The sequence below is a fragment of the Amblyomma mixtum genome, chromosome 1 (genome assembly GCF_055824585.1).
Source record: "Amblyomma mixtum isolate Tamu chromosome 1, ASM5582458v1, whole genome shotgun sequence".
In the NCBI taxonomy this organism is placed as follows: Eukaryota; Metazoa; Arthropoda; class Arachnida; order Ixodida; family Ixodidae; genus Amblyomma; species Amblyomma mixtum.
Genome location: NC_143012.1, coordinates 142,024,045 through 142,038,746, shown reverse-complemented (window position 1 = coordinate 142,038,746; position 14,702 = coordinate 142,024,045). Strand labels below are relative to the sequence as shown.

The 14,702-nt window shown below is 46.9% G+C and overlaps 1 long non-coding RNA gene across 1 annotated transcript; it reads left to right on the top strand.

Moving 5' to 3' along the window:
* The first annotated feature begins 6,382 nt into the window (after nt 1-6,382).
* LOC149367778 (uncharacterized) lies at nt 6,383-8,281 on the top strand. The gene is made up of 2 exons (XR_016285176.1): nt 6,383-6,727; nt 8,101-8,281. It is a non-coding gene; the product is annotated as an uncharacterized LOC149367778 (long non-coding RNA).
* The last annotated feature ends 6,421 nt before the right edge of the window (nt 8,282-14,702 follow it).

Sequence of the window (14,702 nt, the reverse complement as noted above, 5' to 3'; positions counted from 1 at the left end):
TTCGCGTTGAAATGGGGTTCAGGAGTCCGGCTGGTCTACTCGGAGGCGTTTTGCGTCGCTGACACTCACGGCACGTTTTCTCGTAATGGGAAACGTCGGTAGCTAGCCGCGGCCAATAGTACTTCTCCTGGATGCGGTGCAACGTGCGAGCAATCCCGAGATGCCCTGCAGTCGGCTTATCATGACATGCCTGCATAATTCCTTGCCTGAGGTTTTTGGGCACGACAAGAAGATGCACTGTCCTGTTGGGCGCGAAGTTCTTCAGGAGGACATTATTGTGAAGGACGAAGGACGACAGTTGGCGCTTGAACCCCCGGAGAGGCGATGCGGTCTTGCCTTTCAAATAATCAACTAGGCTTTGCAACTCAGGATCCGAGCGCTGCTGCTGCGCGAAACTGCTGGCGCTTACCGGCCTAGGAAAGCGTCGTCGTCTTCCTCTTCCGGAGCTGCGTCTACGGGGGCTCGCGATAGGCAGTCTGCATCGGAATGCTTGCGGCCAGATTTGTAGACTACAGTTTTGTCGAATTCTTGAAGACGCAGGCTCCACCGAGCAAGGCGGCCGGAGGGATCTTTCAAATTGGCCAGCCAGCACAGAGCATGGTGATCGCTCACAACCTTGAATGGTCGTCCGTATAGGTAGGGGCGAAATTTGGACGTGACCCAAATAATGGCGAGACATTCTTTCTCTGTCGTCGAATAGTTGGCTTCGGCTCTCGACAGTGAACGGCTAGCGTACGCGATAACTTTCTCCTGTCTGCCATTTTTCTGAACGAGGACCGCTCCTAAGCCCACACTGCTTGCATCGGTATGAACTTCGGTTTCGGCGTTTTCATCAAAGTGCCCGAGCACAGGAGGGGACTGTAAGCGGCGCTTCAGCTTGTTAAAAGCTTCCTCTTGCGGCCTTTCCCATTTAAAAGCCACGTCAGCCTTGGTAAGTTGGGTCAAAGGTTCAGCGATGCGCGAAAAGTTCTTGACGAACCGCCGTTAATAAGCGCACAATCCACGGAATCTGCGTATAGCTATCTTGTCATTAGGCTGTGGAAACTCTGCGATCGCAGCCGTCTTCTGGGGGTGTGGGCGAACTCCATCCTTGCTTACGACGTGACCAAGGAACAGCAGCTCCTCGTAGGCGAAGTGGCACTTCTTTGGTTTCAGTGTCAGGCCTGAAGACTTGATCGTTTCCAGCACTATCCGAAGCCTTCTGAGGTGGGCTTCAAAGCTTGAGGAGAAGACAACAACGTCATCTAAGTAGACTAGGCAAATCTGCCACTTCAAACCTGCGAGCACCGTATCCATTACTCGCTGGAACGTCGCTGGGGCAGAACAGAGGCCGAATGGCATCACCTTGAACTCGAAGAGTCCGTCTGGCGTGATGAAAGCAGTCTTCTCGCGATCTCTTTCGTCGACTTCAATTTGCCAGTAGCCGCTCTTCAGGTCCATCGATGAGAAGTACTTAGCGTTGCATAGCCGATCCAGTGAGTCGTCGATGCGGGGGAGGGGATAGACATCCTTCTTCGTAATGCTGTTTAGGCGGCGGTAATCGACGCAGAAGCGAAGGGTGCCGTCTTTCTTTTTCACTAGGACAACTGGTGCTGCCCAGGGGCTCCTTGATGGCTGGACGACGTCGTCACGTAGCATTTCCTCTACTTGCTTGCGGATAGCTTGGCGTTATATCGGCGATACGCGGTAGGGGCTCTGCCGCAGTGGTCGGGCGTGTTCGTCTGTGACAATGCGGTGCTTGGCAAGCCGGGTTCGTCGCACATTCGACGCTGATGAGAAGCAATCGCTGTACCCTTGAAGAAGACTGCGTATTTGGTCTTGTCTGCTCCGGGGTAATGCCGGGTTGATGTCTAACTTGGGTTGATGGCCTTGGTCAGATGGTTCTGCGGGTTGGTCGGGTGGGGCAAATACGTCTCTGATGTCTGCCAGCTCGTCGAGGAAAGCGATCGTCGTACCTTTGTTTAGATGCCGTTATTCTTCTGTAAAGTTGGTTAACAACACCTGGGCTTGGCCATTTCGGATTTGGGCGACTCCCCTTGCGACGCCCAGTCCTCGATCAAAGAGTAACTGGGTGTTCCCCTCGACGACGCCTTCGGCAGTTTCGATGTCTCCAGTACCTATGCAGGCGACGACACTTGATCAGGGCGGCACGCTCAATGTTTCGTCGAGGACGTTTAAGGCAATGGGATGAGTCGCTGTCGTCGCGGCAGATATGGCTTTGTCCGTGGAAAGCTTGATCGACTTGGATCGAAGGTCGATGATCGCCCGATGTTCGTTCAGGAAGTCGATTCCCAAAATCACGTCTCGTGAACATTTCTGTAGGACCAGGAAGGTTGTAGCATAGGTTCGCCCATTTACTGTAACTCTCGCGGTGCAGCGTCCTGACGGCGTAATAAGGTTACCACCTGCGGTGCGGATCAGCGGGCCATCCCAAGTTGTTGTCACTTTCCTCAGTAGGACAGCGAGTGGCCCGCTCATGACTGAGTAGTCAGCTCCCGTGTCGACCAAGGCAGTAACCGCGTGACCGTCGACCGTAACTTCAAGATCACTTGTTCGCGTTCTCGTATTGTACGTTGTCTTCGGTGTCCGATCTCGGCTTCGTCGAGTAGTGAGGCTGCGGTGGGCGTACTCTGATGTTACTTCATTGGGCAGCGGTAAAAGCTTCAAGTCTGGCCGCGTCGTCGGTGTTGTCGTCGTAGTTGAGGCATGGTCTTGAGTACTCGTCGATGGAGGATCTTTGTCATTGCGCTCAGAAGCAACCTCACGTCCAGAGGCTGCTTTATTCAGTTTAACCTTCGGGGGCTGGGGGAGCGTCCACGTATGGCGTAACCTCGGCTAGGAGATACAAAGCGCGGTGAAGATGGCGACGGGGAACGTGATAGGCGGCTCGGCGATGAGCATCCTTCCCGACGCAAAAACTCCTCGATTTCGGCTGGTCGCTGGCCGGGTTGGGGTCGTGGAGCGTCGTAAGAGGATTCTCGGATGCCCAGTCTTCTGTATGGGCAGTGCCGGAGGACGTGACCGGCTTCGCCGCAGTGGAAGCATAGAGGGCGGCGCTGGTCGGGTGTTCTCCACTCGTCGCACTTCCTCGGCCCTGTGCGACGCTCGTAAGATGGTCGGGTTGGGGCGATAGGGCGGCGGTCCAGCGCAGCTGGCTGAGGGCGATATGGGCTTGGGTCCCGTCGTCGAGGTGGGGGACGGCGCACTGCTGCGGCGTAAGTCATGGCTGGAGGCTCTAGAGGCTGCGTGGTGGTCGGTGTCACACCCAAGGCCTGTTGCACCTCGTCCCGGATGACGTCGGTGAGCGAAGTGAGCTGCGGGGAAAGTTCTCAGTCGTTGCGATTGACCACCAACTAAAACCGGCTCTCCAAGCTTCTATCTATGCAGAAAACCCCTCCTCTGCAGAGGCTCTGGCAATAGCTATCGCCATCAAACATAAAGACCAAAGAGGAGAGTCCTCCCACGTTATAACAGACTCCCAACAAGCCTGCCGAGACTTTCTTAATGGCAGGCTTCCGTCAAGAGCAACGCAGCTACTTGGCAATCTCAAACAAACACACAGACTAACATGGACACCTGGTCACGAAGGACTAGCTGGAAATGAGGTAGCCAACGATCTAGCCCGAGATTTAACCAACCGGGCGGATCCTCATCCCTACCCCACGCCCATGCCTAGCACCTATGGTGACAGATTAGAACACATTCGGCTGGAACGCAGAAAATACCCACCCCTTCACATAAAACTAGACTCCTCCGCAGCCATAGACTGGAGGAAAATTCAGACCAACACTTTCCCTAACTTGTTCATCCTACACAAATTAGCCCCACTCAATATCAGAATACGAGGTCTGTTAGAAAAGTATCCGACCTTTGGTCGTAGAAAAAAAACTTGCATAACTGGAGCGTTGCAAACCTAGTCACCTTCAAAGTAGTCTACTTGGGACTCCACACACTTCTTCCAGCTGTGCTGCCATTGTGGGAAGTATTCCGAAAAGGCCCCTTTCGGAATGGAGTTTAGCTCAGCTGTCGTTGCAGCCATAATGTTCTTCGTTGTCTGAAATCGCGCTCCTTTCAATGGCCTTTTGATTTTGAGAACCAGCCAGAAATCGCAGGGGCCATATCAGGACAGTAAGGAGTCTGTTGAACTACAGGAGTCCGGTTTTTCGCCAAAAAATCGGAATCGAGTGCGAGGAATCTGCAGGAGCATTGTCGCCATGGGTGCGCCAATTTCCTGTTGACCTCAGCTCCGGGTTCTTGCGCCGCACAACATCAAGTAGGCAACGGAGGACATCCCTGTAGTACTCTTTGGTCATTGTTTGACCCTGTGGAGTGCGTACTCGTGGTCTGCCACACAGAGGGTGTCAAAGAAAGCAGTCAGCATCACTTTCACATTGCTGCGCACTTGGCGGGCCTTCTTAAGTCTTGGTGACGTGGAATGCTTCCACTGTGACGACTGGGATCTGGTTTCCGGACTCCATTGAAGAAATAGAAGATTGACGCCATCTAACTTATTTGCTTTGTGTTTCGAATTTTCTTTCAGTGTTTTATTTTGTATATTCATTTTGCACTGTATTGCCCCTCCTGCTAGGGCCCAGAAGGGCCTGCAGTATTCTGGAAATAAATAAATAAATAAATAAACAAATAAATAAATAAATAAATAAAATAAATAAAAGTACCTGTACACCCAAGACTCGTCACCAGTGATTATGATGTTGATGAAGTCGGGGTCACTGTTTGCGGAATCCAGCATGTCCTGCGAGACTTCAACACGAAGCTGCTTTCGCTCCACCGTGAGCAGCTTCGGCACGAAATTCGCCGCAACTCTCTCCATGGCCAAATCTTCGGCTATAATGGAATGTGCGGAGAAATTGTTCATGTCCACCTCTTCCTCAATTTCTCGCAGAGTCACGCGACGGTCCCGCATCACCATAGCGTTCAGTTCGGCAATGACCTGGTCATTTTGGCATGTTGATGGCCGATTGGAGCGCGGCTCGTTCTCCACCGATGTGCGGCCATCTTTAAACCAATTATACAACTGCTTAATCTGTGTGCTGCTCATAGCATCGTCACCGAAAGCCGTCTGAATATTTAGAATGGTTTCCACTTGGCTGTCGCCCAGTTTATGGCAAAATTTGATGCAGTAGCGCTGCTCCTTTCACTCCGCCATTTTCCTTGCAATAAAAAACCGACGAGAGCACTGCGCACTGCCTCACTCAAATGCTGCGTCCCAGCGACTGACGCTATCGGCAGGCGGGAAAACATTCGTGCATGCGCATGATGGTTCAAGGTCGCCTGGTGCAAGCGCGCTTGTTTCATATCCATCAGGTGTTCACAAAAAAAAGTAAAGTCGGATACTTTTCTAACAGACCTCGTACATGCCCTTGGTGTGGAGCTTGCCCTACGGTCTACCACACATCGTGGGAATGCACAACGAAACCAAAACACTTAACTGTATCCAACCCGACATATGAGCAGTGGCAGGTGGCCCTGACCAGCGAGACCCTGGATCAGCAACTTAAGTTGGTTCAGCAAGTCCGTCAGTCAGCTAAAGCCAGTGGCGCCTTGGACTAAGGGTGCCACCCAAGTTGCTCGAGCAACCTTCCTCAATTCAAATAAAAGTTTTCTCTCTCTCTCTCTCTCTGTGGCTGCGTTCCTGTTGGCAGCAATCGTCGGAGCTCTTCTCGCGCAATTTCATGTATAACCTCCCGCAGGTTATCGTTGTTAGCGGTGTCCAGGCAGCTTGCTGACAAAAAGCGCTGCTGGAGGTCATATTGGCGGGCTCTCGCATCAAGTGTTTTTTCCATGGTGGATGCCTCTTCGACGAATTCCGCGACGGTTTTGGTTGGGTTCCGTACGAGGCCCGCAAAGAGTTGTTCTTTAACTCCTCGCATAAGCATCGTCACCTTCTCTTCTTCCTTCATGTTTGCGTCGGCCCGCCGGAAGAGACGCTTCATCTCCTCAGTGTAGACTACAACAGTCTCGTTTGGGTGTTGTATGCGAGACTGAAGGAGCTGCTGGGTTCTCTCCCTTCGCACGACGTTTGTGAAGGTCTTGAGAAGCTGCTCCTTGAAGGTTTCCCAGTTCGTCAGGCTAGCTTCCTCATTCTCAAACCAGATTCTTGCTGGTCCCTCCAAGGCGAAAAAGACGTACCTAAGTTTAGTGGCATCGTCCCAGTTGTTGAAGATAGCCACACGGTCGAACTCTTCCAGCCATTCTTCCGGGTCGGTACCAGGCGTAGCGTCGAAGGTTGGTGGCACCCTGGGCTGATGAAAAATGATTGGAGTCGTCGTCTGGGGCAAGCTCATGGTGGACGTTGCAACTGGCTTTCGCTTCCGGGTAGCGTATTTCCATTTCAGCGTACGTAGACGCATCGGCCGCTAGTTGCGCTGCTTGTCTGCAACGTCACATCCGGCGTTGTCATGACAACATTGAGACGCCGCTGCTCGCGTGCTCGCAGTCGATCGGGCCCATGGAGGAAAGAAGGATCGGGCCACTCGGCGCCTTCGCTACCTTCGCTTTGCTTACCCTTTTTGTGCGCAGAGCCAGTTTGCCCTGCACTCTCGTTTTGGCAAAAAATAACTTCTGTTCTGAAGCCCTCCACTTCGGCGTGCCTCCAGAAGCGGAGAAATGGGACAAGCGAGGGAGATGCCGTTTCACAGGCTGCTGCGAAGAGCGATGTGGCTCGTCTACTATTCTGCGGTTGAGTGACAACCGTTTGTTGCTAAAGGTTGGTTGCAACTTCATACTTTATACCATGACTGTGTATCGCGGTTAACTTCTGATCCGATGCAAGGAGGAGAGCAGTGCATTTGCCCTAAATAAAACTGGCAGGGGTAACGACAGATTACCGCTCTTGCTAGAAGCAACACGTTTCTGTTTAGTGAGCTATTCATGTGTTAAGAAATAATACAATGGATTATGGATAAGGTGGCTTTAGCAGTACTTATCACAGGAGGGTGTGTACGATCGTAGCTTTGGAAGTCTGAACATAGCTACCGGCCTCCCCCCATAAAAAAAATCTACCATTGAGTCATTCATCAAATCATTCATTTGGACCCAATACATTTCTCCCAGCTGGTTAGAAAAAGAAAGTGTTTTTAGTGAGGGGAGAATGTAAGCAATTTAGCCTAGACATGTCTGCATGCGGAAAAATTAATCTTGTACATTAGCTGCAAATAAACACACGCTGGCTATTGCATGTGCAGATATATAAATGGCAGGTGGTTTACATTTGTGCACAAGGTGATTTGATGATACTGCTCTTAACCATCTGGAGATATTCATACTCAGTGGTAGCCCACAGCAGATTTTGTTATATGATATGCTAATTCCATTAATTTATTTAAAATTGCATTCGTTTAAGTAGATGTCACCTATAGGCAAGTAAGACGTCTTGTATATACACAACCGTGGCTTTAATTTTAGTGTTTTAGTCGGGTTGGTGGCTAGCTTGTGACAGGGGTTCGGGCCGATGACATATGCACCTTCAACTGCACGCTTCCTGAGGCTACATTTTCCCTTAAGGTGCGGTTGAAGTGTCCGCCGAGATGTCGAGAGTAGAGAGCTACTGCGCCCTTTCCTTTTCTAAAGAAGCTTTCCTTTACTCAAAACACATGCTTTCACATTGCTCCACGTAAGCAGACTTAGGTGCTTACCTGCCAGAAAACAGCACAACTTACTGGCCCAGTTTGTGTACATTATGTGTGGACTCACAAAATGAGTGCGTGCATTGGTTACGAGGTGGTAAGCACCTTCATGGTTACTAACATTGTCCATGTGCTAACAGATGCTGCTTGTTTAAATTGCTGCAGAAAAGTGCGGCTTAGATAAATGTTTTGCCTTTCTTTGGAGTGATTCTATGCGAGGAGCAAGTTGGGTCCACAGACAAATTATTTCATTGATAGACAGGTGACCTGTGAGCCTTGAGTAGCTCTGTTAAAAGAATGAAATGTGCTGCAGGTTACTCTCAAGGTGTCCTCTATCTCCTCTGCCTGTGGCTTGTTTCTCTGCAATGTCTGCTCTCACAGTACTACATTGCCTCAGTTACAAATGCTATGGATGCCGAGTAACTGCACTCAGCTTGTTTTTTTTTACTTGCAGGAAATGACACTTCAGATTGCGGCAACACAAGTACAGGGTTGAGAAGAGGTGATTTCAAGACTTATCATTTCATGAACCTTAGATTCTTGCAATGCCTTTCAAACCATTTCTATTCATTTTGGGCCATTGTTGCTGAGTATAAGTACAGCCATATGCAATAAATATTACTGCTGCCGGGTCATTTTTTTGTTTTGGTAATTTTCTTGATCCACTTCAGTCGTTTGTGGCAGTTTGGCAGCAACACTTATTGCAACCAAAGATTGCCTGCTTTGGCTATTTTTACTTTTGTATTTATAATGTTTGATAGTCTCTTTTCTAAGGAATTCGATTTTTATGTGTGTGAAAAACTGATATGGCCACAGTGCACTTTACCTAGTGTATTTCCTGGACATGTTTTTCGATAAACCCCGAATAAACCCCCACCTAGGTGTTGACACTTAGGCTACCCTAGTCATGCACAGCCTTACACATGCCAAGCTGTACTTGTCATAAAGTGCATGCAACAATAGCGTAAATAATTGAGATTAGAGGAATGTTGTCATTGAGCATTTTGAGGCACAACCCCAATAGTTATCCGATTCTAGCTCCTGTGGAGGGGCCGCATGTATCCAGTGCCAGACCTGGCAGAGAGCATTCATAGGTGGCCAGGCATGACCACTACATTTTGGATCTGTTGGGCTGCTGTAGAGCTGCTACTCGGACTCAGCATATAGCAAGGCTTTTGGTGCTTTGGAATGTTTGCTTATCTTTATTTACAGTTATTCACAGGCCATTCTTGTTTGGTGATGTGCTAATATAGATGTCATTTGTTTTGTATGATAGCTCAAATGTGCATGCCATGATGACATTCACTTGCAGTAGTGTTAAAAAATGTGGTAGTGTACCAAATCCATACCAATACATACATACCAAAGAATGTCAATACAAACACTTAAACATCAGGCATGTAACAGTTAATCACTTTACACCACTGTGCACAAGAAAACCAGCACAGGGCAAATAGAATTTTTATAGTAACTTAGTGACTCCTCCTCTGCAAAAAAAAAATTAAAACTCAAATGTATTTCAGTATAGAAAGTAGAGATGTGGTATGAAGGTAGGCATACCACACATCAAAACAGAATGAAAGGAAGGGCGTGTGTATTCTCCTCAGTATGACCTGCACTAGGCAGAGCCAATGATAATTATGTAAAGTGCGAAACTAACTCCGGTGAGCCTCCAGTGAAAAAGGTTTCAGCATCTTGGGAAGAGACCACAGCTGAAGACTTGTGAGGTGCTTGAAGGGAGGAGCATTTATCGGAAAAGTAGATGGCTACTAGAAAAGAAGAGAGTGAGCTGGGAGTTCTTGTGGTGAGGAGGTCACCTTTTGTTGTAGCTCACCATTCTGGTCACCACTTTCTGTTGTCATTTCATCTTTTGTGCATACAGTGTGTGAAGGCATCTGCTTCAGGTAGGGAAAGTAAATGTCTCCAGGTCAAGTACTTTTCTGGAGTTGGTGGCACATCTTCCACAATGTCTTCGTTCAGGTGTTATCAGTCTTATTATAGGTGTTAATCGTTTTGTGAAACATCTTGATTGTCAGTGCTACAAGTCATTATTAGAATATCTCTCCATCAAGCTCCTTCTGGAATAAATTTCTAGCAAATATGGTTCTGACGCCAGCGCTGTTATAACCTGTTTTCTCCTCTGGCAGCACATTCTCCCAGCTTTTCAAGCATTAGCCACTATTTTTTTATTCTTATTTGCATTTGACTTCCAGTGCTTCATTACATTTGATGAAAGTTGTATTGTCCCTGTTACTAGAGAAAAAAGCTTCCCTACCTGTTCTGGACATGACAATCAAGGCAGCTGCTGATGGTGTGTGCACTGATGGCTGTAATGAGTTTCTTCATTCAATTCAGTCATCTCCAGCTACAAAAGTGGTGCATAACACGTCTTAAAAGCTCTCTGCATTGCTTTGTATTTGCAGTGCTCAAGTATTTCAGCATCAGTTAGTCGGCAAAGGTATCAACAGCCTACCTGAGTAAGGCGCTGCATTCTTTTTGCATCACACTCATGGCTTCTTACATTTTTGATGACACTGACTAATGCTTCTGTACCATTCAGTGCATGATAATTGTCGGCTATAGCAGTTCAGTTGTGGACATTTACAGTAAACTTGTTTCACTGAATTTCACAATTCTGAAAGAGCTTCACTGCCATGTATTGCAATTTTATACTGATCAGAAGGGGTTGTTGCAAACATAATTACATGAAAAGCTGATTTCTGACCTGGGGAGTTCGACTCTTGGCCCTGTTTCACTCTGACTGAAACATCTGTATTTAGCTTGTTGCAGGTTGCTTTTCCACAATCCTTTGCATCACTTTAAAGAGCCTTTGACTACCCTCTGGTCAAAAATGTGTTACGCCGAGGTAATGTGTTGTCATCCCTGGAACACACAGGCGCAGATAAATTTTCGAAAACAGGTATAATAGTGAAATGACACCTGCCATGATCATATAATTTCTTCGTGTTTCTCTCATTTCATGCCGTCTTTGAGGTTTTCCTTCCTTCCACGTGGCTGACTAGCCTGAGCAGACGAAGTTTCCCTTCTCCTATTTTAGCTCAAGGCAGATTTAGTCACACGCCTGTATCGTAGCCTCTCCTTGACAAGTACTCTTGTCTTGATCTTTGCTACTATGAGAATTTTGGTCTTCCATGTGCTTTGTTTTCTTTGCAGCCCGAAGTTGTAGGTTGTTGCATCGTTCATTCTTGGGAGTCAGAAGTTTACGATTGACCTCACATTGAAACGGGCTCCGCCGTGTGTGCCTAATTCAGAAAATGCCGGTAATCATTCAGCGTGTGGGGCAGCACAGAATGGTTCACCGTGCTTTGTGCTAAATATAAATATCAGCGCTCTCTAAAATGTTTAAGTGTGAAGACTATACGAATGATGGAGCACACAGAACATGTTAAAGCATCCATGGACTATGGACAATAAACCAAAAATTTCGTTTTTGTGTGGAGATATCTGCATGGAGACGATGTGATGCCAGAGGAAGTATGTCATTGTGGTCTATGTTGCCACATTGGTTGCACCTGTCGTTCACCTGCCAGCCAGGATAATTGAGGCCATAAGTAGTAGCATGCTGTGTTGCTAGAAGCTGTGAACCATCATAGGCTTACCATTAGAGCTTTGCAGGTCATACTGAGTGTTAATGTACAAATTCATGCAGCATCAACATGTGACATAATCAACCATAAACCAAACAAAGTGCACAAAATCTAAGTTGTAACCAAACTTAGATTTGAAAACATATCTTCAAACCGTTAAAAACATCCGCCATTGTTTTCCACGAGGAGAGCTACAATTCAGCACTGTGAAGTGCTGTGTCATCAACCACCGCAGGCAGCAAGTCCGTGAACTACCAGCGCGGACATATAGCATTGGAGACAAGACCAAGCTCAGAAGAGCGCAGGAAATAAAATCGCGTGAAGTAGTGTTTCGGTGTCGTTTATGAGATTCGTACGTGAGTTCGCTTTGTATACTTCTTCGCTTTGTTTTCTTTTTCATGTTGAAACATATATACCAAGTGTTTCAGCGGACACTTTCGAAAATTTTTATAAATATGCTTTTTGGAGTAAAAATTTTGCGGCACAGTGTTACCAGTGTTGGCAGACACCAGAAAAGTGGTGTTTTGTCTGAAGTCGTGAGCTGGTTAACTAATTTTTAATAATTACCTCTGTAACTAGTAGAGTTAGGCACCTAGTTGCAATTAGAGATTTGTAGCTGGTCGTCAGTAATAGCTATATCAGTTTTTAGAGTTTCGAAATCGAGGTTACCCTCGCTGTCGTGACTTGGCAAAATCTGGCTGCATCGTGCGAAAATACCACGGGCTTTCGAAAGCATGGAGGTAAAGCAACTGCTACAGTGCATATAACTAGTCGAAAAAGCCAAATTTTGTTGAGCCACAGTGCCAAGAGTAATCGCGTTTTCTGATTTCTAAAAACTGATGTGGCTGTTACTAAAGACCAGCTATAAATCTCTAACTGCAATTAGGCGCCTAGGTGAGCTAGTTAAGAAAAGTCGTTAACTAGCTTACTGCTCACGACGATTCACCAGTTTTCTGGTGTTCGCCAACACTGGTAATACTGTGCCGTAAAAGCCATATTTCCCCCAAAAAGTCTATCTATAAAATTTTTTGAAAGTGTTCGCTGAAACTCCCGGTATATTTATAAATGCAACAGCAGCACACGGCTGTTTTGATTTCGGATCGTGTTTAAATGCTTTTAAACTTTTTGGATTTAAAAAAAGAAACGAGCGAGGTCATGTTTTGGTTTTGTTTATGAAGTTTGTAACGTTGTAAGTTTGCTTTGTATACGCCTGAATTTAGATTTTACGTATGTACGTTCGCGTTACGTACGCTCCCTTTCGAATTTAGCGCGCGTGCTCTTATGCTAGGAAAATAGCTTTGTCAAGATGGCGGCGCCCAAGTCACCCGCTTCGGTGAGAATTCGTCAGTGTTATTGGGTTTTTAGGCATATTCTTTGCCTTTAAATAACACACGTGATATTCGCTTTGCCTCCTCGCGCCAAAAGCAGAACGAATGAGGAATAAACTTCCTCTATTTTCGATTTTAACTCAAACAAGACTCCGCCGACTGTGGATCGGCTTGATTTGGATGTTCAAGCTAAGGCAGTCATAGTCAAATGTAGCCGTTTCGCTGGTTGGCAGAAAGGTGCGAAATAACTCCACATGATGTTATTTAAAACATTGCTCGGTTAAGTTACCTAAAAAAATAGGCCCTGGCTGGACTGCATTAGCAATGGCTGGACTGCATTAGCTTTGCTTTGCTAAGTGGGAATCACAGCGCATAAAATATTTTCACATTTCAACACCAGATGGCGTTACTGCGGCCTGCGCTAATGTTGCAGAAAGTTTTAAAATTCGTCGTGGATTCGAAAGCGTGCGACTTCTTTCGGCGGTTTTTGCTTTCGGCTGCTTTAGCATTTCGAGTCCTGCAGTCCGCATCGCTTCGGTTTCTCGAATTGACAGTCGTGCCTGCATTCAGCTACGAGCAGATGCAAGAGGAGCCTGTGGCAACGAATGGCCGGATTGCGGTGAACTTGTGCAGCGAGTTGTCTAGCCGGTGATGTTGACGATAAGATATGCAAGGTAATGATTTTCGTTACTTGAAAAGAACAGCTAATCTCCTCTCTGCAGACCAGGTACAAGAAGCCCCCGTGAAGCTGGTAATTGTAATACGCCTGTTCGTGCGAAAGGAAGTCTTTGAGGGGCTCGGGAGACCTGCATTGCCGTATATTTGTATGCATTTTTTTTTTATTTGCACACAGCTCAGAAACATGCTGACAAGCAGTATTAACAGGCCTGCAGTCTGGACTTGGCAGGTTACTGGGGCCAGCCCGACACTGCTAGAAAAACCAGCCTAAAGTCCGAGCGCACATTGCCGACTTTATTTACACTGTGAAGCAGTCAATGAGGACGCTGGTGTCATTTGCTAGTTGAGGTGAGCAGAAGTAGCAGGTTACCGATCATTTTCCGATGTGAAGCCGGACTTTCCGATGCCGAACAGCCATACTAATGTTACAGTAAAATGTGGCAATCAAAGCAGAGAAAGGCCCAACCGAGTAAGGTGTTCGCGCAAAGCTGTGTGCGTCTTGGCCAACACTGTGGCTGCGTTCAGCTAGAGCATTGGCGTTGAATGACATCAGTGATTGTACTGAGGCTGTTCAAGAAGCTCATTTCCTGCGTTGTTTAAATGTGGCAAGTGAACACTACAATGGCTCTTCTGTCTCGATGCCATTGTGAATGACAGGCCTCTCGCATTAAAAAAAAGGATTGAAAATTTTCACTGTTCACATGTCATGCTGTCAGCAATTCCGCCAAAGTGCTCGAAGAGGTTACTTCAAATTGAGGCAGGTGTAACCATTCAGTCCTCCTAGTGAAAAACAGCCCTGGTGCTATTTTCAGTACGAGATGGTTCGCCACCTTATTTGGTGAACAGTTTTCTTGTGCTCAGTGCTGAACCATTGCTAATATGAAAGCGTTTGTTCCTAACCTGGTCATCATAAAAATTCCAACTCATGTCTTGAGTGATTTATTCGTGGATGGCCTTGATACACACATCACATCAAATTTTTCTTACTGTATTTGTGCTTTGGACTTGTGTAAGGCATCAGTAAACATGAATCACTGCACGAAATTTGCCTACGCTCAGTAAATAATTTGTAATTGAATTTCCCTTGCCACACAGTTTCTGTATTGGTTTCAGGTTGTCGAACAATGGTTGCAACGTCACAAGTGAGTATAAGATCACGTAAGGCCCACAAAAACTGCTCCTTCTCCAGTTGCTGTCATTCTGGCTTCTTAAGCAGCTTAGCATAAGTTTACAGGTATTAAATATACAAAGCAGTGATTATATTGCAGTTTTTGTATACGTCATTTGATTTCATACACACCTATGGCGACAGAACCTTCGTTCGGCAGCCTGGAATGGAAGCCGCAGGACAAAAGAAAATCCATTGCAAATTATTTATTCAGTGCTGGCAATTTCCATCCTATTACCCATGCTTACTAATGTCATATGCACAGTTCCACTCT